The sequence below is a fragment of the Drosophila bipectinata genome, chromosome XR (assembly GCF_030179905.1).
Source record: "Drosophila bipectinata strain 14024-0381.07 chromosome XR, DbipHiC1v2, whole genome shotgun sequence".
In the NCBI taxonomy this organism is placed as follows: Eukaryota; Metazoa; Arthropoda; class Insecta; order Diptera; family Drosophilidae; genus Drosophila; species Drosophila bipectinata.
This window is the reverse complement of record NC_091735.1, coordinates 1,795,348-1,814,381: the sequence shown is the minus strand read 5'-3', so window position 1 is coordinate 1,814,381 and position 19,034 is coordinate 1,795,348. Positions and strand designations below refer to the sequence as shown.

Sequence of the window (19,034 nt, the reverse complement as noted above, 5' to 3'; positions counted from 1 at the left end):
GCCCACCGCTACGAGTTGGTCACGATCCGTCATAAGATTAGAGACGTATCGAATGGCGGACAAATGCTGCCAATATGTAGGCGATTTGATCTGACTGACCAAACATGCCCGCGGCGAAGTCATGGTAAGTTATAAGTGACAAAGATGGTGAGTTATCGACGTTGGATCACTTTAATTCTGGGATATTAAAGTCGCCCACCGCTACGAGTTGGTCACGATCCGTCATAAGATTAGAGACGTATCGAATGGCGGACAAATGCTGTCAATATGTAGGCGGTTCAGACATAGGCGGTATATATGAACATGTAATGTATAAAGCTCTAACGGACATAGTGATTTTAACGCAAATAAATTCTATGTCACCAAACTCATGGGATTTCATCTCTTCAAAAGCAAGAGTAGAGTCTACCGAAATTAGGACTCCACCTCCTCTTCGCTGAGATCGATCCCGTCTAAAAGTGGTGTACTTACTTGGAAAAACTTTGGAGCTAAAGATCTCCGGATTTAACCAAGTTTCTGTAAATGCTATTATATGGGATGCAAAGAAAGAACTATCAGAATATAGCTTGGGGAGTTTTCTACGTAGCCCCCTAGTATTCTGATAGGTAAGAGTTAATGAGGAAACTAGTTTTTTGGGTTAGTAGCCAAAGAAGAGGTGGAGGGTTGGTCAGTGGTTCCAATATTGGGAAGTCTCACTCCCACTGGTTTTTTAACTTTTTTCTTCACGGAACTAGGGTGATGTTCTTGGACGAAAAGATTCTCTGGCCAAAAACTGGGAGAACAAATCGTCTTGAACATCAGCGCGGGAACACGAATCTTGAAAGAAGACGTGCGCCGTGTATTATTATATTTAAATTTAGTTATGTCCTCTACCTTTATATCGGCTTTTGTTTTGGCTTTAATATAAGCCGAGATATCAATCTCTGAAGTATCAGGGGCAAGCCGAAAAACAAATATATGTTTCGATGGAGGAATCACCTGTAAGGGTTTTGGTGTCGCAGGTACGAGAACTGCAGCATCAGTCGGTGCCGGTGGTCCGGACTGTGGAATATCCTTTTGGGTGACTCTAATGGGGGTTTCGTTCCCTAGGACCTGTGGCATCACTTGAAGGTATGCCAGGGCGGACATATCGGACAATTGCTCATTATCCCTGAGAAATTCGGACGAATTTTTCTCAGTTCTAGCCTTTGGGGTGGCCAGAGATATAAGCGGCTGCATTAATGTCGGCTGAGCAGGCTGAGGCGGATCAGAAACAGCGGATTTCTTACGCTTAGGGGACTCATTTAGCAGCTGAAGGCCACTAAACTGAGTGTCCAGCGCACAGAGCTGTTCATTGATTTTACGAAAACCAGTGATCAGCTCTTTAAATCCATTTTTGGTCTGTCTCATGAACGACCTCATTTCGCCTTGCACAGCACGACAATTTTCACAACAATAATGTATCCCAGACCTACGGGAAATTTACCAATATTTTACCAATATTAAAATACCAATATTAAAATTGGTTTACCAATATTAAAATAAAACGCAGTGCGCACAAAAAAACACGACCGTTCGCTTAAGAGAAAGAGAGGGTAGGCTCTTGGTCGTCATTAAGTCAGTTAAAGCTCCTTAAATTTCGCAAACTCTTTGGTACTGGAAAATTGGTGATTGCTGCCACCAAATATCGCACCCGGAGCATGCAAAAATGACTCAATGTTAATAGTTAACCCTGCCCGTCTTATTTGCAAAGCTATTTCCCTCAAGACCTCAAGATACCTATCCAAGTTGAAAGAAACTATCAACAAATCGTCGAGATAGACGAACACTTCGTTTCTGAGGTGTGCTGGTATTACGTTATCCATGAGTCGAGACATTGTACTTGTAGCATTACAAGGCCCGAATGGCATTACCTTAAATTGGTAGAGAGTTCTACCCGGTACCGTAAACGCTGTTTTGTCCCGAGAAGCGACATCTAAAGGCACCTGTCAATAAGCGTCTTTCAAGTCGAGGCTCGATATATATTCCGCGTTCGGCAACCGACTTAAAATACCACTAATCTAAGGATGAGGATATGCATCCATTTCTGTAAAACTTTTGACTCATATGCAGTCAAGACAAATTCTGATTTTTCCTGGTTTTTTAACCATGTCGATAGGGGACGACCAAGAGCTTTCCGACTTTTCTATAACGCCTAACTGTAACATTCTATCAACTTTTTATTTATTTATTTATTAAAAATTATCTGTTATTCTAAATTAATATAACTGAAAGTAAGGATAATTAAGCTTAACGAGGTTCCATAATTTTTTATTTAATTACATCTAGGGATGATTCCGGGAATAATAAATGGGACAATGAGTTGTAATTTTTACAAATAACGCGAAATGGATCGTGTTCAGCAAAATTAGACCTAGAAATTGGTAACCAAAGGGGTCGGAACGATCTGTTTAATCTATTAGGTACAGAGAACATTAATTTTTTAAAAAGTATTTTTAAGTCTACCTCTCCAAGAATAAGCACATGAAGTAGCATAACCCCGGAACAAGTACGGCGCTCTTTTAATGCAGGTAGGTTTAATAGTTTTAACCGGCAACAATACGACGGAAGGCAAGTGGCAGTATCCCAGTTTAAGCTTTTTAATGAAAGTAACAGAAACTGCTTTTGGACAGATTGAATCTTTCCTTGATGAACCAAGTATTGTGGACTCCAAACGCACGAACAGTATTCCAAGATAGAATGAACCAAAGATACATATAGAGTTTTAGTAGTGAAAGGATCATCAAATTCGTTTTACCAACGCTTGATAAAAGCTAGCACACCCCTGGCTTTATTGACTGTCAATGATATATGTTCATTGAACAACATCTTATTGCCAAAAAAGACTCCAAGACCGTTAATGGGGAAACACGATCTAAGACGTTATTCTCATGTGAGTACGAGGCAATGTAAGGCACACTGCGACTGAACGTCATAACCTTACAATTTGAGCAGTTAAGTAAAAGGAAATTGTTTTAACACCACAAGAAGACTTCGTTGAGGTCTAATTGCCGGTGTCTATGAAGAAAATGGTCTGAAAAAGAAAAACATAACTTGACATCATCAGCATACATAAATGTAGTAGCATAGTTTACAACACTAGGTAAATCTTTAACAAAAAAAACTAACAGAAGAGGTCCTAAGTGACTCCTTGTGGGACACCAGATGAAATGTTTTTAATCTGGGATTTAATATTTCTAAACAAAACACGCTGCGTGCGGTTCGATAGATAGGAGGTCAACCACTGTACGATTTGTGGAGAAAACCCCATAAGATACAGGTTATGAAGGAGGAGATGATGGTTCACAGAATCAAATTTCTCTGAAATCAGTGCATACCACATCAGTTTGCATGCGGCTCAGAAAACCTCTGTGAATGATAAAAGTTTGTTTTGTTTTTTTTTTAACGTTGCTTTTTTCTTGAATCTTCTCTTATCGAGACTAACAAGAGGTGTATCAAATCTTATATTTTTAACTTAAGTAACAGTCATATTGACTGATACGGAGTTAGACGGCCCTAAAAATCGATTGCTGGGTTGGGAGGTCGTTGCGTCTAAGGCGGGATACGCTAGAAGCCCGAGTAAATTCCCGAGCGAGATAACTTGGGTGCGAAGACAGTTTTTCTTTGTACGACTCTTTTTGCTTTCATTGCGAGGATGCCCAGATCCCGGTGGATGTTTTCGTTACGAACATACCAAGGTGCCCCTGTGATAGTTCTCAAGATTTTTGATTGTGCGCGCTGTATGATGTCAATGTTGCTGCTGCTCGCGTTCCCCCACAGCTGGGAGCCATACGTCCAGATTGGCTTTAGGACTGAATTGTACAGTAGTAAGTTGTAGTCCAGGCACAGTGGCGATCGTGAGTTTATGATCCAGTGGAGGCTGCTGGCTTTCAGTTTTAGGTGCATCTTTTTGCATTCGATGTGCTTGCGCCAGGTAAGTCGTCTATCAAGGTGAACGCCAAGGTACGTTACGTCGTTAGCTTGAGGGATCTGCATACCGTTTATTAAAAGCGGAGGGCATGTTTGTCTATTAAGAGTAAACGTTATATGTTTACACTTTTGTTCGATTATTTTAATGCGCCAGTCGGACAGCCACCGTTCCACTATTGTGAGATGATTATCCAGTTGGGTTGTTGCCTGCGTTGGGAATCTGGAGCGACTAAGCATAGCGGTATCATCGGCGAACGTTGACGTTGTTAGTTGTGCGTTCGTAGGAATATCCGCAGTATACAAAACATATAGACACGGGCCGAGTGCGCTTCCTTGTGGAACTCCAGCTTCGATGATGTAGTCACCCGAAGTAGCTGCGTTGCATCTCACTGAGAATACCCTATTGAAGAGGTATGATTCTAGTAGCTGGCGGGTGTATGTTGGCAAATACGTTTTAATTTTGTGAATGAGTCCGATGAGCCAAACTCGGTCAAAAGCTTGAGATACGTCGAGGAAAATAGCACTGCAGTATTCTCACTGTTCGAAGGCTGAGCGTATTTCGGATGTTAATCTGTTCACTTGCTCGATGGTTCCGTGGTTTCTTCGGAAGCCAAATTGGTGTGCCGGGATAATATTGCAAGCTTTCAGATGTGGTATTATGCGAGTTAACAACCATTTTTGAAACAATTAAGACAAACAAGATAGAAGGCTTATTGGTCTGTATGATGACGGAATTGTGTGGTCTTTTCCAGGCTTCGGTATCATTATTATGATGGATTTCTTCCACTTTTTTGGGAAATAGCCAAGATTAATGATTCCATTAAATAGTTTGCAGACGACCTCTACAGCGCATTTTGGAAGTTCGATCAGCATCTTTGGGGTCAATAGGTCACCACCGGGAGCCTTTTTTGGTTTTAGCCCTCTTATAACTTTTTCGATTTCGTTCGGCCGGAATGATGGTGCGGCTGGCTGAGGGGAGGACTCTGGCTGAATTTCTGGCAGGAGGAATGAATTTGAGGCTGGGTTTGGCTGGAAGACACTTTGGAGATGTGTGGCGAATGTTTCAGCTCGGTCTTCGTCGCTGCGAGCCCAGCGTCCCGAAGAGTTTCTTATCGGGGTGGTCGTTTCAATTTGGGGCGCTAACATTTGGGTGGGGCCTCCACAGGGGGTACTTTGTGCTTGTTGGCGAGAGATTTTCGATGTACCTCAGCTGTGCATTTTCTTCCTGTTGGTGAAGAGCCTGGTCGAGTGATCGAGTTGCTTCCTTAAGGCGTTGTTTTGAAGCTGGTGATCTGCTGTTTTGCCAATCAAGACGCGTGCGCCTCTTTTCTCGCACGAGCTGTTCGATTTGCTGATTAGATTTGAAATGTTTGTTTCGGTCTACTTCTTTCCTATGAGGAGTAGAGATTTAAGCTGCCGCAGTGTAGTCGATGTCCGATTCCATGTTAAATTCTGGGGCGAGTTCTATGTGGGCACTCACGTACTTTTTGTATTTTAGCCAGTTCGTTTTTGGCGTCGTCAGGCTGAAGGGGTGTTCGGTTATTTTTGGGCTTTGAAGAAGCGTTAGAAGCACAGGCGAGTGGTCTGATGATAAGTCCGAGACTGCTTTGGCACTTATTAGATTGCGAGGTATGTTTTTTGTCACTGCAAAATCAATACGGTCTGGGAGCTTTCGTGAGTCTGTTGGCCAGTATGTGCGACTTCCAGGGGAAACGTAGTCCAGTTTATTTTTCACATTTATAATTGCATTGTACAATTGTCTTCCTTTGGGAGTCACTAGACGTGATCCCCAATGCGTATGTTTGGCGTTGTAGTCTCCTGTGGCTATAAATCGATCCCCAAGTGAATTGTAGAAGTTCATAAATTGTCCTTCCGAGATTGAGAAACGAGGAGGGCAGTACATGGCAGCGATTGAAAGGATTCCGTTGCCTGACTGAATTTGTAACGATGTGGCCTGCAAGAAGTTTGTTGCAAACCTTTTGTGAAAATGGTGTTTAATGCATTCTCTGATTCCAGTTCCGCCGTGAGCTTTCCCATCTGGATGATCTGTGATGTAGATTGTGTAGCCTCTTATATGAAAGTTGTATAAGCTTGTAAGATGCGTTTCCACCAGTAGCATAACGTCAATATGGTTTTCAGTCAAGAATTGTGACAGTTCTAGTTTATGCCGTGAGACACCATTGGCGTTCCACATTGATATTCGAAGCGCCTGCATAGATTATTTAGACTGTTGTGATACGAGCAGCTGTATCACCATGTTCTGGTTTTGAACAAGCGTTTGAATGGTCGTTTTCATGAATGACATAAGCTCCATCATACTTTGTTGGTGATACTATGATGCTTAATAGTTTCCGTTTTGCTGTGTGGCTGTTTTGGGGCCTGTTGAGCGCTTTGAGAGTTAGGCTGAATTGGAATTTCCCTTCCAGATCGTAGAGCATCGGCATAGGAGAAGCCGTTGGTGGTGTTTAGTGGACCGAATGAGGATCTCGCAGCTTTGGCGAAAAAGACGTCTGGCGTAGTTTTTGACGCAATGTACGCATTCTGTGGATTTTGGTTGCGCGTTGCGGTCACTTGACGCATGCGACTCTTTAACTCCTTATACACCATACATCCTCTATAGTTTGCCATATGGCTGCCTCCGCAGTTTCCACATTTCTTCCTTGTTTGTAGTGCAGCAAGTGGACTTGTGGGCGTCCCCGCAGACTACACAGACAGCCCGAAGTGTGCACTAAGACCTTGTGTGTCCATACTCTTGACAGTTAGTGCATTGCACTGGACCGTTGCGTTTATGTGGCTCTTCAACAGTGATTTTCCGATGCAAAAGATATTGCAAATTGTAGATTGGGTGGACTTCGTTCTTCTTCAGCGACCTGCTTTCTGGCTCGAGCTCGACCTTGAAGAGGGGTTGTGGCTTTTTATCTTTATTTAGAATGTTAATAACATTCTTGGCGGCGAAGCCCTTTTCTTTAAGGGCGGTTTTTATTTCCGCGGCGGTAACATCAGGTTCTATTCCCTTTACTACCACTTGAAGGCCCTTACTGCTTTTCAGCTGGTACATGTAATAGTTTTTCTGTACAGTGTCCAGATATTTGGACACGATTCGGAAGTGCTCTTCAGTCTTGGTTTGCACCTTTGTTTCATGGATGTTCCCTTTGATAAGCGGAACAACATGAAAGTTGTCACCGTTTCCGATCAACGACGCAATTTTGTTGACCAGGGCACTCGAGCTTTTTTCCCTAATATAGATTGGAGGGGGCTTGGGTTTTTTTGCGGTGTCTTGGGCTGGTTGGTTTTCCTCAACCTCCGCCTGTAGGGCAAATCTGTTAGTAGCGGATCTGTCTGGTTCTTTATCGATATTCAGGACACGGTTAATTTTTGTTTTATTGCCTGCCGGATTACTCTGCGGGCTAAGCTTGCGCTTAATTTGGATGAAGCGATCCATTCCAGTCTGTGTGGCCGTTGCCGCTTTGGCACTTTCCGAGGTTGTTGTTTTTGTACTCGCTGTAGTCGTTGACGTCGCGGTACTTTGAGTTGCAGAGGTTTTCGCTGTTCTTGCAGAAGTTGTAGCGCTGCTAGTTGATGGTGCGAAATTTGTTTCCGATATTGGAGGGGGGGTTTTACACTGCGAACTCCATGACGCGGGAGTCGGAGTGAGCAGAGCGGGTGAGCAAGACCGTGCCCTTTGGGTTTCAGCGATCAGTAAAGCCGGGTTGCTTATAATCGCCGATTTTTCCGCTTCGGTATCGTGGGTTGAAAAGTAAGAGTAGAAGCCGTTTCTTTGGTTCACCGAACTTCTACGCTCGTTCTTTTGGTCGTTGCTCAATGAGCTCATTGCGTGGCTCTTATTATTTTTTTTTTTGGAACAATGCACTAGTTTTGGTTTAGCACATCACAACTGTTATAAAAAGCTTGTCTGTCGCTTTTAGTAAATTGTAGTTCAGCGTCTTTTCGCTTGTATTGGGTTACCCCAGTTTTTTGATTAGCTGTATTATGGTGCAGTTTTCCCGGAGCTCGGACAAAGCACGTCCGCTCAGTTCGGTAGTTCGATTTGCATGATAGAAGTGAATGATAGAAGTGAATTCAAAAAGGTTAACTGTGGTAAAGTGTTGCTTGACAAAACTATGCTGTGAACTGGAAATAATACTTTTACAATAATGTTGCAGTTGGGAAGAAACCACTTTTTTTAGCAGTTAGGGAATCGCAGATAGCTTAGCAATTCCCCGGTAGTTCTTCGAGTGCTTTCGAGCCTTTCTTATGAAGCGGAATAATAAATGATTCATTTCATCACTTGGGAAGACATGCAAGCTCCAAGGATAAATTGAATAAGATAGTAAGAGAATAGCAAAGGACATCTGAACAATGCCTTAAAAAACAGCTAGCGACATTATCAGGGCCAGCAGAGAATGAGATATCTATTGTTGAAAGAGATTGAAACACATCCTGAAATCGAAATTTTGACAAATAAATGTTGTTCATGTGTGGTAATTTATAGGGATAAGCAAAATTAAGATTATATGAATCGGACGAATAAGTTGTTTGAAAAAATGACGTTAAGAGATAAGTAACACCTAGCTCAGAAGAATGTGAGATAGTTTTATATGACTGGGAAGGAGGAAAAAGATTAGATTTACGTTTCCTTTTGACAAAAGAATAGAAGGAGCTCGGATCATTACGAATATACAGAAAGTTTGACTGATGAAACAATGATCCTGACTTAAGAAAGTTTTTGTAAGCACTAGATTTCCTGTTCTTAAGGCGAGAAAGGTGTTTGTAAAACCAAGGTGGTTTTGTAGACAATGATGGTGGGACTTCAGGAACAAATTCATTCAACGCATCACGAATTATTTTGTTAAACGAATCCGTAGCTGCTTCCATTGTGTTTATAAATGATAGAAAATTTCAATCAATTTCAGCCAATTGATTGCGAAGGGCTATAAAATCTGTCTTTCTAAAGCATTTAAAACGAGATTGAACATTAAAGCCAGCATCATTATGAAGAACATCAATTAACACCGATGCTAATAGTGTAGGATGGTGAAGGTCTTCAGGATGCGATAGCGGCGAGGATCGAATGACTTTCACAGACGATGACACATTGGAAAATATAAGGTACAGAAATCTGCCATGACTGTTATGAATTGGATTAAGTTGAAATTGGGCAAAAGCAGTTAAGCTATCGATAAAGTCGTTATGACAACTAGGAAGGAGGAAATTGTCTTCCTCAGACGGGATCCAGGAAATGAGGGGAAGGTTGAAATCTCCTATGATAAGGACAAAATCAGAGTCCTTGACCAATGAAAAAACAGACTTAATGCCCTCTAGGTGGTAAAAATATACAATATCTTCAACCAAGGGAGGACCAAATTTTCAACCAAATTTTTACTGCAATAAATTCAATTCCGAACTCATTCCAGAAAGGAATAAGTTCAGCAGGATACTCATTATTAAAATCAATGACGACACCACCTGCAAAAGATGGACGATCCAATCGAATCACAGTGAACTTAGGAACAAAAAGTTCATAATCAGAGACAGAGGAATTAAGCCAAGATATAGAACGCTTATGTTTAAAGTTAAACTTAAAAACAGTTATTTCATTAGATGATGGTTTAACAGGTAACTCCTGACATCATTAACAGTAGCGTCCGGCGAGAAACAAATGTGGCATTATGGGGAGCAACAGCGCTCAGCGTAAGTCCAGAAGACCTAACCTCAGGAGCCACACCAGTCAGAGGCCTTGGATACAGTACAGCAGGAGCAGAAAGTAGGTTGTCCAACAATGGAGGCTCCAAGATGATAGGAGACTCAAGGTTTTTGCTCCATGCTGGAAGGCTCATCATGTCCTTTGGTACAATAACAGCTCAATAGGTATACAAGTCGGCGACGGTAAAATATTTAGTATTGAAAATGCATCAACTTGTATAGCATGGGATGTAGAGGTACCCAATAAATTGGCAGTCAGCAGGTTGGTGCTTAGAATTTTTCTTTCTGGAGATTCGCTTAACAACTTTAGGCCAAGGAATTGGGTTTTAAGTGCAAGGAATTGCTCATTAAGGGCCGAGAATTGCTTGCGGACATCTAGGAAACCATTTCTCGTCTGTTTCATAAAAGTCCGCATTTCTGACTCGATTTCTCTGCAAACGATGCAAGACCACGTCAGGCCAATCTTCTTATTGTTCAGATCATTTATTCGTCCATTGTGTTCTCCTCTAACACATTTAATATGTGAGCAGTTATTGCAAAGCCAGCAAGACAGGTATGAGTCACCCGTGATGGATCCACCAAATTCACATTTTTTGGCTGTGCAAAAAAATTAGAATTAGACCCATTGTTGACGGATTGCAAACCACTGTAGCAGAGTGTAAAGAATTTCAATATTCACTCTGTAGCTGAGGGTAGTAGATCAGATCAGTTTAAGAGACGTCGTTACTAAAGAGATGTGCAACGAAGGCTAGGCGTCATGCAGAACAACAAACTCCACAGTAACTATGATGTAACGGGTTACGTCCAGAGAGTGCAGCTCGGAGAGACTTTATGTTGGAGAATGTAGTTAAAGCGCAACAGAAATAACTATAAACGATTAAATTTATATATGTTTAGGAAATAAATAGTTCAATGAACTTATTAAGTCAAATATATTTTTAGAATTAATCGTTATGTTTCCACTTGTCGCGAAAGGAGAAAACTTTAATTCTAAGATCGAAGATAAATGCAATCTGGCGAGAGCAATCGAAGAAAAACGTCCGGATACGGCAAAGTGAGGCAAAATAATTAATTTCAGTGTACATGGCCTTCTCCACCGCGGGTGAAAGTGAAAGGGTCGTAGCTTAATGGGTTTTGCCGTACCCACCTCTATGGTAGGAGTTATTAAATTTAATCTTAATCTGTTGCGCTCTTCCATCTGATGTCGAGGCACTACCTACTAATACTTTATATTTAATACTTTATATACATTTTATATTTATATTTAATACACCGACACAACCAATAGATGCCCCTGAGTTTAATCACCCATAATCACCCCCTGAGTTTAGTCGCGGATCGCTTAACCTTGCTGGCAAGGAATTAATGTTCTGAAGGCTCTGTTTAACCACCTTTACGCTCCACAAAAACTGACTTACCCGCCTTGAACTTCGGGGTCGGCGCATTTTAAAGTTTTGCTTGTTATAAATTCCTGAAATATCCTCCTTTTGTAACCTCGGTATTTTGCTGTGAAGCAAAGGACCTGTATCAATGCACTGTTTGTCAATAGAAGGGGTCACTGCCACTGCCCAAGTTTTTTGAACATTTACCACAGTTTGGTTTGTAAGTATTCGGTGCTCTACAACCGTAATTCCAGCACAAAAGGGAGAAAACTTCTTAGCCTGCCTCATCTTCGCATTGCTCCGTTTCCGGAATCTCGTAACCTTCACTAAATTCTTGATAACCCTCACTAAACTCGTCGTGACTCACGACTCGTGTCGTAAAATGAATCAAACGATTTGTTGGATTTTTCCTTGGTATTTTTTATTATCTCTTCAATGTCGCCGTCATTCGCAAAGCTGAACAGAAGCTATCCCATCGGACTTCGCCATTGGCTCTATTATTTCGTCAATAGAATTCATTGGGCTTAGTTGACTTCTATTGGGTTCTATTAAAAAGGACGCTTGCATTTCTGCAAAGTAATGTTATTTGCTAAAGTCTCTCTAGTCAGTGCTTCAACTCTATATATGAAGTTGTCCACGTGTCAATCAGTGTGTGCTAGTAAAGAACCGTTTGTGATGTACCATTACTTTGCATATTCTGTTTTTCTATTTTTTCGCCCATTTCTGTGCAATTTTTTGGTTCAACTGAATAGGTTCAGCTGAAAGATTTTTAGTTTGCAATTAAACTTGGCGGCTTAGTTGATGCAAATTTTTAATTTCATATTTTTTCTTAAAATTCATTGAAAAATGGGACGCGGATAACAATTATTCGAGTATGAAGGAGCCTAAATTGAAGCTTATCGTGAAAGTGGCCATCGCAAAAAATTATACGAAGCCAAAATGTTGTGACTAATTTTTTTAGAAAAAAATCAAAATATGGCAAAAACATGAAAGGCGGAGTAAAACATGCCACCTCTTAGGCAAACAGGAAACATATTGTGCAAGCTATATCCAATTCATATCTCTCAACACACAAAATTAAAGAAATTTAAGGTGTTAAAGCCAGTGTGTCAACAGTTAAAAGAGTGATTTTGTCGGCTGATCATCTAAAACAAATGAAATTTAAAAAAAAACACCGTTAAATGATGCACGTAAAGCTTCACGACTGCTATTTGCGCGCAAGCACATGAGATGGACGAACAAGTGACCGAAAGTGGATTTATCCGACGAAAAAATCTTTTATCTTTGGCCTGCGACCTGCAATCTGTTACTTCCAAATGAGCGCAGAAACCTAACAAACAGCGTTTGTTTATTATTCCAACCTTTTTAAGGTTATTAAATGGACTTACCATCAAGATAACGCTCCTATTCATACAGCTATGTAGAGTGGTAAAATAATGGATTAAGGCTCAAAATGTGGACTTGCTTGAATGGCCTTCATATTCACCTGACCTGAATATAATGAAAAACTTATGGAGGTTGCTATCTCGCAAGATATATGAAGGAGGCAGGCAATTTGATAGCAAAACAACTTTAGTTGCGGCAATTAAAACGGCCTGGACAACAATTTCGCTGCAAATACTGCATAATTTGTATAGCTCGCTTCCCGATCGTTTATATGAAGTTATATCGAAAAAGGGCGGATTCACTCATTATTAAACTTATAAAAATTAACTTGAAAATTTAATTTAGTATAAGCCAAGTGCCAAAAATTGCAAGTGCAAGTGCATCAGGTCATACTCTACCTTTTTGGAAAGCTCATTTCACGCGCTAACACGTGTTTGATTGTCTTTTCTTTTAAGTTGTTCGTGAGTTATAGCGTCGCAATCATGGAGAAAAATAAAGAGAAAATACGGCATATTTTACAGTACTACTACAATAAAGGCAAAAATGCATCTCAAGCCGCCAATAAAATTTGTGCAGTTTATGGACCCGATACAGTTTCCATTTCCACCGCACAACGATGGTTTCAACGTTTTCTTTCTGGTGTAGAGGTGTTCGAAGATGCGCCACGCTCCGGAAGGCCTGTCGTCGAAAATTGCGATAAAATCGCTGAATTGGTCGAAAGAGACTGGCATAGTAGCAGCCGTAGCATTGGTCAAGAGCTTGGCATGAGTCATAAAACCGATATAAACCATTTGAAGAAGCTTGGAGTCACTAAGAAGAAGGGTGCCACACGAATTGACGCAAAAAAACATCTTTGACCGAATCGACGCATGCGAATCGCTTCCAAATCGCAACAAAATCGGCACGTTTTTGAAGAGTGGCGATGAAAAGTGGGTCACTTACGATAACGTTCGGCGCAAACGGTCGTGGTCGAAAAGCGGTGAAGCGGCACATACGGTGGCCAAGCCTGGATTGACGGCCAGGAAGGTTCTTCTGTGTGTTTGGTGGAATTGGCAGGGAATAAACCACTATGAGCTGCTCCCCTATGACCAAACGCTCAATTCGGACCTGTACTGCCAGCAACTGGACCGCTTGAAGACATCACTCATGCAGAAGAGGCCATCTTTGATCAACAGAGGCCAAATTGTCTTTCACCAGGACAACGCCAGGCCACACACATCTTTAGTGACGCACCAGAAGCTCTGGGAGCTCGGATGGTAGGTTCTTTTGCATCCACCGTATAGTCCGGATCTCGCGCCAAGTGATTACCACTTGTTTCTGTCCATGGCGAACGCGCTTGGTAGTCTGAATTTGTCTACAAGAGAGTCCTGTGAAAATTGGCTCTCCGAGTTTTTTGCTAATAGGGAAGCGAACTTCTATAAGAGGGGCATTATGAAGTTGGAATCTCGTTGGGAACGCGTCATCGAACAAAACGGCGCATATTTGAGTTGAATCTCATTATTGTAACCAATTTTATGAACAATTGAAAATTCAATAAAAATGCCGCAAGACTTTTACCTAACCTAATATGTAATACGTAAAAAGTGCAGTTGGCTATGAAGGTCAAATGTTGCATATTTTGAAAATGATTCGATTTATTTCAACTTTATCCCAAAATAAGACAATCCGACGAGAGTGCCATATTTTTATCGAAATCTTACAAAGTATGATTTAGCAGTGTTTTTTTTCATAAATAAAAATTAACTAAAAATTTAGTTTATAAATGAACTAAAAAAGCATGACCATCAAATTAGGTAAGTTAACTTTGAAAGCCATAGAAAATCAATATAGCTTTTAAAAGATAACAGAGTTTGGTTTTCTTTTAGTCTCAAAACTAACAGATTTACACTAAAGGCTCGAGGTTGCTTTCTTAAAAAAATTTATTTCTTCAAAACTACATAAAAGTGCTAAAATTGAATTTATGCGAAGTTTAAGCTTTCTGTCTTCAAAAACACGAAAGTTGGGTCGTTTCCGATCGTTCAGTTACATGGCAGCTATAGGATATAGTTGGCCGATCCTTATGAAATTTGACTTGTTGTATTATTTTGCCACAAATAGCTCTCACCTAAAATTTGAACTCTCTGACTTTAAAAACATAAAAGTAATACCATTTCCGATCAATCAGTTATATGGCAGCAATAGGATATAATCGGCCGATCCAGGCCGTTCCGACTTATATACTGCGTGCAACGGAAAGAAGGCTGTGTGCATAGTTTCAAGACGATAGCTTTAAAACTAAGAGACTAATTCGCGTAGAAACAGACAGACAGACCGACAGACAGACGGACGGACATGCTTATATCAACTCATGAGGTGATCCTGATCAAGAATATATATACTTTATAGGGTCGGAGATGTCTCCTTCACTGCGTTGCACACTTTTGACCAAAATTATAATACCCTCTGCAAGGGTATAAAAAGTGGTTGACTTTGAATGCAATTGTGCAGTCAAAGTTTGCCACAAAACAAAATCTGGCGCCCTACAGCTTAAAAGCAAAAATTCTTTTCAAGACCAGAAACTAATTAAAATGGAAACTTTCCACAACTTTCCAGCTCGTGCAAGAGAACATATATCTGTAAACACTTCCAAAAGAGGCATCTTCTCCAACGATTTGCCGTACTTAGACGAAAACGAAATTTTAGAAGAACTTAAATTCTAAAAAGTCGTTGCTGTCCGTAAAATCTAAAAAAAAATAAACTCAGACGACAACAACAAGGCACAAACAGGTCTAATTATACTAACGTTCGGCGCAGTTACCTTACCAAAAAGATTATGGATAGGCTACAAGAGCGTACAAGTACGACTATTTATCCCAATCGGAGAAATATGGTCCAAAATCAACCGTTTCTGCGGCCTGAAAAACAGACACTACATCCACTGTCTTACCAATCCCATTGACACAAAAAGCATTCTTGACAACAACGAAATAGCCAACACCCTCTGCACACATTGGTCTAATGCATCACTCGACAGCCACTTCCACGAAAATTTCATTCAACGAAAAACTAACCCAATTTCTAACACACACATTACGTCACCCACAGCACTTGAGATCGAAAAAGAAATAACGCTTATAGAACTACAGGCTGCACTCAACCAACTCAAGGGAAAAACTCCTGGCAGAGAGCGCATGAGCTATCCAATGCTGAAGTACTTACCCACTAATCTAAAAATTAGACAACAACAATATCCTCGGATCAAATATCCCCAAACAATTCAAAGTAAGCAGTGTAATTTCCATACTCAAATCAAATAATGACAAAACCAATATTAACTTATACCGACCCATCTCGCTTAAGGGGTTATATACCTTCTTTTTCGAAGAAAAAGAGGAAAGTTTGAATTTTTTTTTAGGTATGTAGCAATTATTTAATTACACGGATGTTTTAATATTTTAATAGTACACTTTATTAAGAATGTTTTTACAAAATTTGGTGAAAAAATATTGAATAGTTTTTAAGGGGTGGCTGTTTTCCTTAGAGGCCTTTTTTTTTTTTAGAGCCTTGCGGTGACAGTTCCCCAGGTCAAACAGGTCAACTTAAATCATAAAAGTAAAAAAATTTCATTAGTTTAGAGTAATCTCTTGTGCTTGAACGATCGATTTTAAAATTTTTTGTTTTTGTTTCGATATGGCAGCGTTTTATGCTAAAAATGAACGTTTTGGTCTCTAGAAATTTCACTAAAAAATTTATTTCGCCGAAAAAAAATTTTGCGCGTGAAAAGTCGATCGTTCAAGCACAAGAGAATTTCATTACGAACATTTTAAAAAAAATTTGAAGTAAATCGGTTCAGTAGTTTTCCGTCAATCATTGTCACCGCAAAGTCATTTTTCAAGAAACACCATTTCGAGATATTCGCGTTTAATGTTTCAAGTTCAGTTCAAGACCGCAATGAGGCGCGCGGTTAGGAGCGCTGTAACTTTTTTTCTACTGCTCCAATCTCTATGAAAATTTGGGAAAATGTTCTCAAGGAATTGTTCTTTAAGATAAAGCAATAAAAAAATTTTCGATTTTTTGAAAATAAAAAAGGTATATAACCCCTTAACCTCTGCATTTCAAAGGTTATCGATAAGATAATAGAAAAACGGCTATGGTGGCTAGCTACAAATGCAAGCTTCTTGATAACGGTTAAATGGGATTTAGAAAGGAGAAATGGGTTTCTGACCGGTTTCGATCATCTCATTAGATTTTGCCAAAGCATTCGACAGAAAAGGCTACTATCCTAAACTACTACTATCTGACAACTATCCTAAACTACATAATAAACTTCCTCACCAACAGAAAAATCACAGTCCTAGCAAATAAATCGTACTCCAGTCCGAAACCGAAACCGAAGGATCTCTCTTATCTGTGATACTCTTTGCAATCGCCTTAACTTAACTTGGACCCACTTCTAAATGACTTAAATCAATGGTGCAACTACTCTGGCGCATCGCTTTCAACCAGCAAGTGCAAACACTTGCAAATCTGCAGAAAGAAAAACTGCTGCCTCACACTGCAATCAAACAGCTCCCCCCTACAGAATGTCACTTCCCTCAAAAAACTTGGAAGTAACCAAAAACTACAAATGGAACAATCATGTGGAAAACCTCACTCTAGAACTATCTAAAAGACTCGACGTAATCAAATGTCTATCTAGCAAAAAATTCTGCTGCAACACAACCACAATCTTATACGTGGTCAAATCCATCATTATGTCAAAAATCGTACGTACTCCCAAAACCACACTAAGCAAGCTTAAAACAATTTACCAATCAGCAATAAGAATCGCTTTCAACGCATTCCATACAACCCCAATCAACAATCTCCTCCACGAAGCCAATATATTATCAATAGAACATAGAACAACATTTGCAACGCAAAAAAATTTCAAAACTATAATCCACTCCAAACACTGTCCAATAGAAAAAATATACTACAAAATCAAAAACTCCAAAAATACTCCAAAACTCCCGTCGGCACTACACAACATAATAGAAGAATTTAAAAATCTTAATATTCACATATCACCGGAAACATGCAAAAAAGAAAAGACCCCTCCCTGGATAAGCAGCAACGCAAACATAAACACTTCATTACACACACTTCACAAAGAAAACACAACACCCAACATCTACCAGCTAAAATTCAATGAATTTCATTCAGCGTCACAAGAGAAAAAGAGATCATCGAACACCACATACTACCCCAGTTATATGGCCATACTCCCAAAACCACACTAAGCAAGTTTAAAACAATTTACCAATCAGCAATATGCACGGATTCCCTCTCAGCCTTACAAGAGATCGGGAACACCAGAAGACAAAATTTCTACACCACCTCCATTAGGGAAATATAAAACAAATTAAAAAAAAATAAAAACCTACTATTAATTTGCAGATACAACGGCAAAAAAAGCACACAATTTCCCATTAATCATTCAATACAACCACAACCAATCCGACATCCTTAAATACCTACATTAAACAAAATACCCAAACCATTAAAAACTTAATAATAAGCCACGACAGCGAACCAACGAAAAACATCTCTCGAGCAGACTCAATAAAATTCGCAAGATTAAGACTAGGTCATACCAACATAACCCACAGCCACTTAATCCATAAAACACCACCACCAATCTGCCCAAACTGCAACACAATCTTGACACATACAACAAGCAAGAGTGATCCAAATTTCTAAAACAAAAAATAGGTGAAATTACCTCATACAAAAATAACAAAATACAATACAATTCCTAAAAAACACCAATATTTATTACTGTATATAAGCATAAGCAATCATACATAAAATTACCAACATTACTATCATAAAATACATAGATATTAACAAAATAAGAATCTCAAATGTACATAACATATCCTTAAGAAAAAAATTTTTAATAATGTAAATAAGTAGCTTAAGGCCTTTAGTTGCTATAGCTGTAAAATGTAAATTTTCGCCCAATTTAAATTGCGCGTAAAATTCTCAAATAATAATAATAAAATTGTAAATTAAACACAAATGCTTGGCAATATGAAATTGAATCGTCAAGATATGTTAAAAAAATTATTAGCACTAAATTTGTATACCCTTGCAGAGGGTATTATAATTTTGGTCAAAAGTGTGCAACGCAGTGAAGGAAACCTATTCGACCACATAAAGTATATATATTCTTGATCAGGATCACCTCCTAAGTTGATATAAGCAAGTTTGTCTGTCTGTCTGACCGTCTGTTTGTTTCTACGAAAACTAGTCTCTCAGTTTTAAAGCTATCGTCTTGAAACTTTCTCTTGCACACAGTACAAAAGGCAGAGATTGGCCGACTATATCCTATAGCTACCATATAACTGAACGATCGGAAATGAGCCAACTTTTGTGTTTTTAAAGATAGAAAGTTGGAACTTTGTACAGATTCTATTTTTTGGTTAGTTGATCCGATCTACCAAATTTCATAACGATCGGCCGACTATATCCTATAGCTGCCAAATAACTGAACAATCAGAAATGGTATTTGGTGCAGCTGGTAGCTGGTGTGCAGCAGTTTGTTTTGCAAAATAGTAAAAAGGCTGAATTAAGTGATGCCCAGCAAAATAT

At 39.6% G+C, this 19,034-nt stretch overlaps 1 protein-coding gene and 1 long non-coding RNA gene across 2 annotated transcripts in view; one reads left to right on the top strand and one right to left on the bottom strand.

The window, feature by feature from the left end:
• Nucleotides 1-19,034, top strand: part of nAChRalpha7 (nicotinic Acetylcholine Receptor alpha7) — a 1,067,155-nt gene that overhangs the window by 361,628 nt on the left and 686,493 nt on the right. The gene's annotated exons all lie outside the window — the stretch shown is intronic.
• Nucleotides 15,844-16,498, bottom strand: LOC138927824 (uncharacterized). Its single transcript, XR_011444306.1, has 2 exons — nucleotides 16,219-16,498; nucleotides 15,844-15,996 (listed from the first exon to the last, which is right to left on the bottom strand). It is a non-coding gene; the product is annotated as an uncharacterized lncRNA (long non-coding RNA).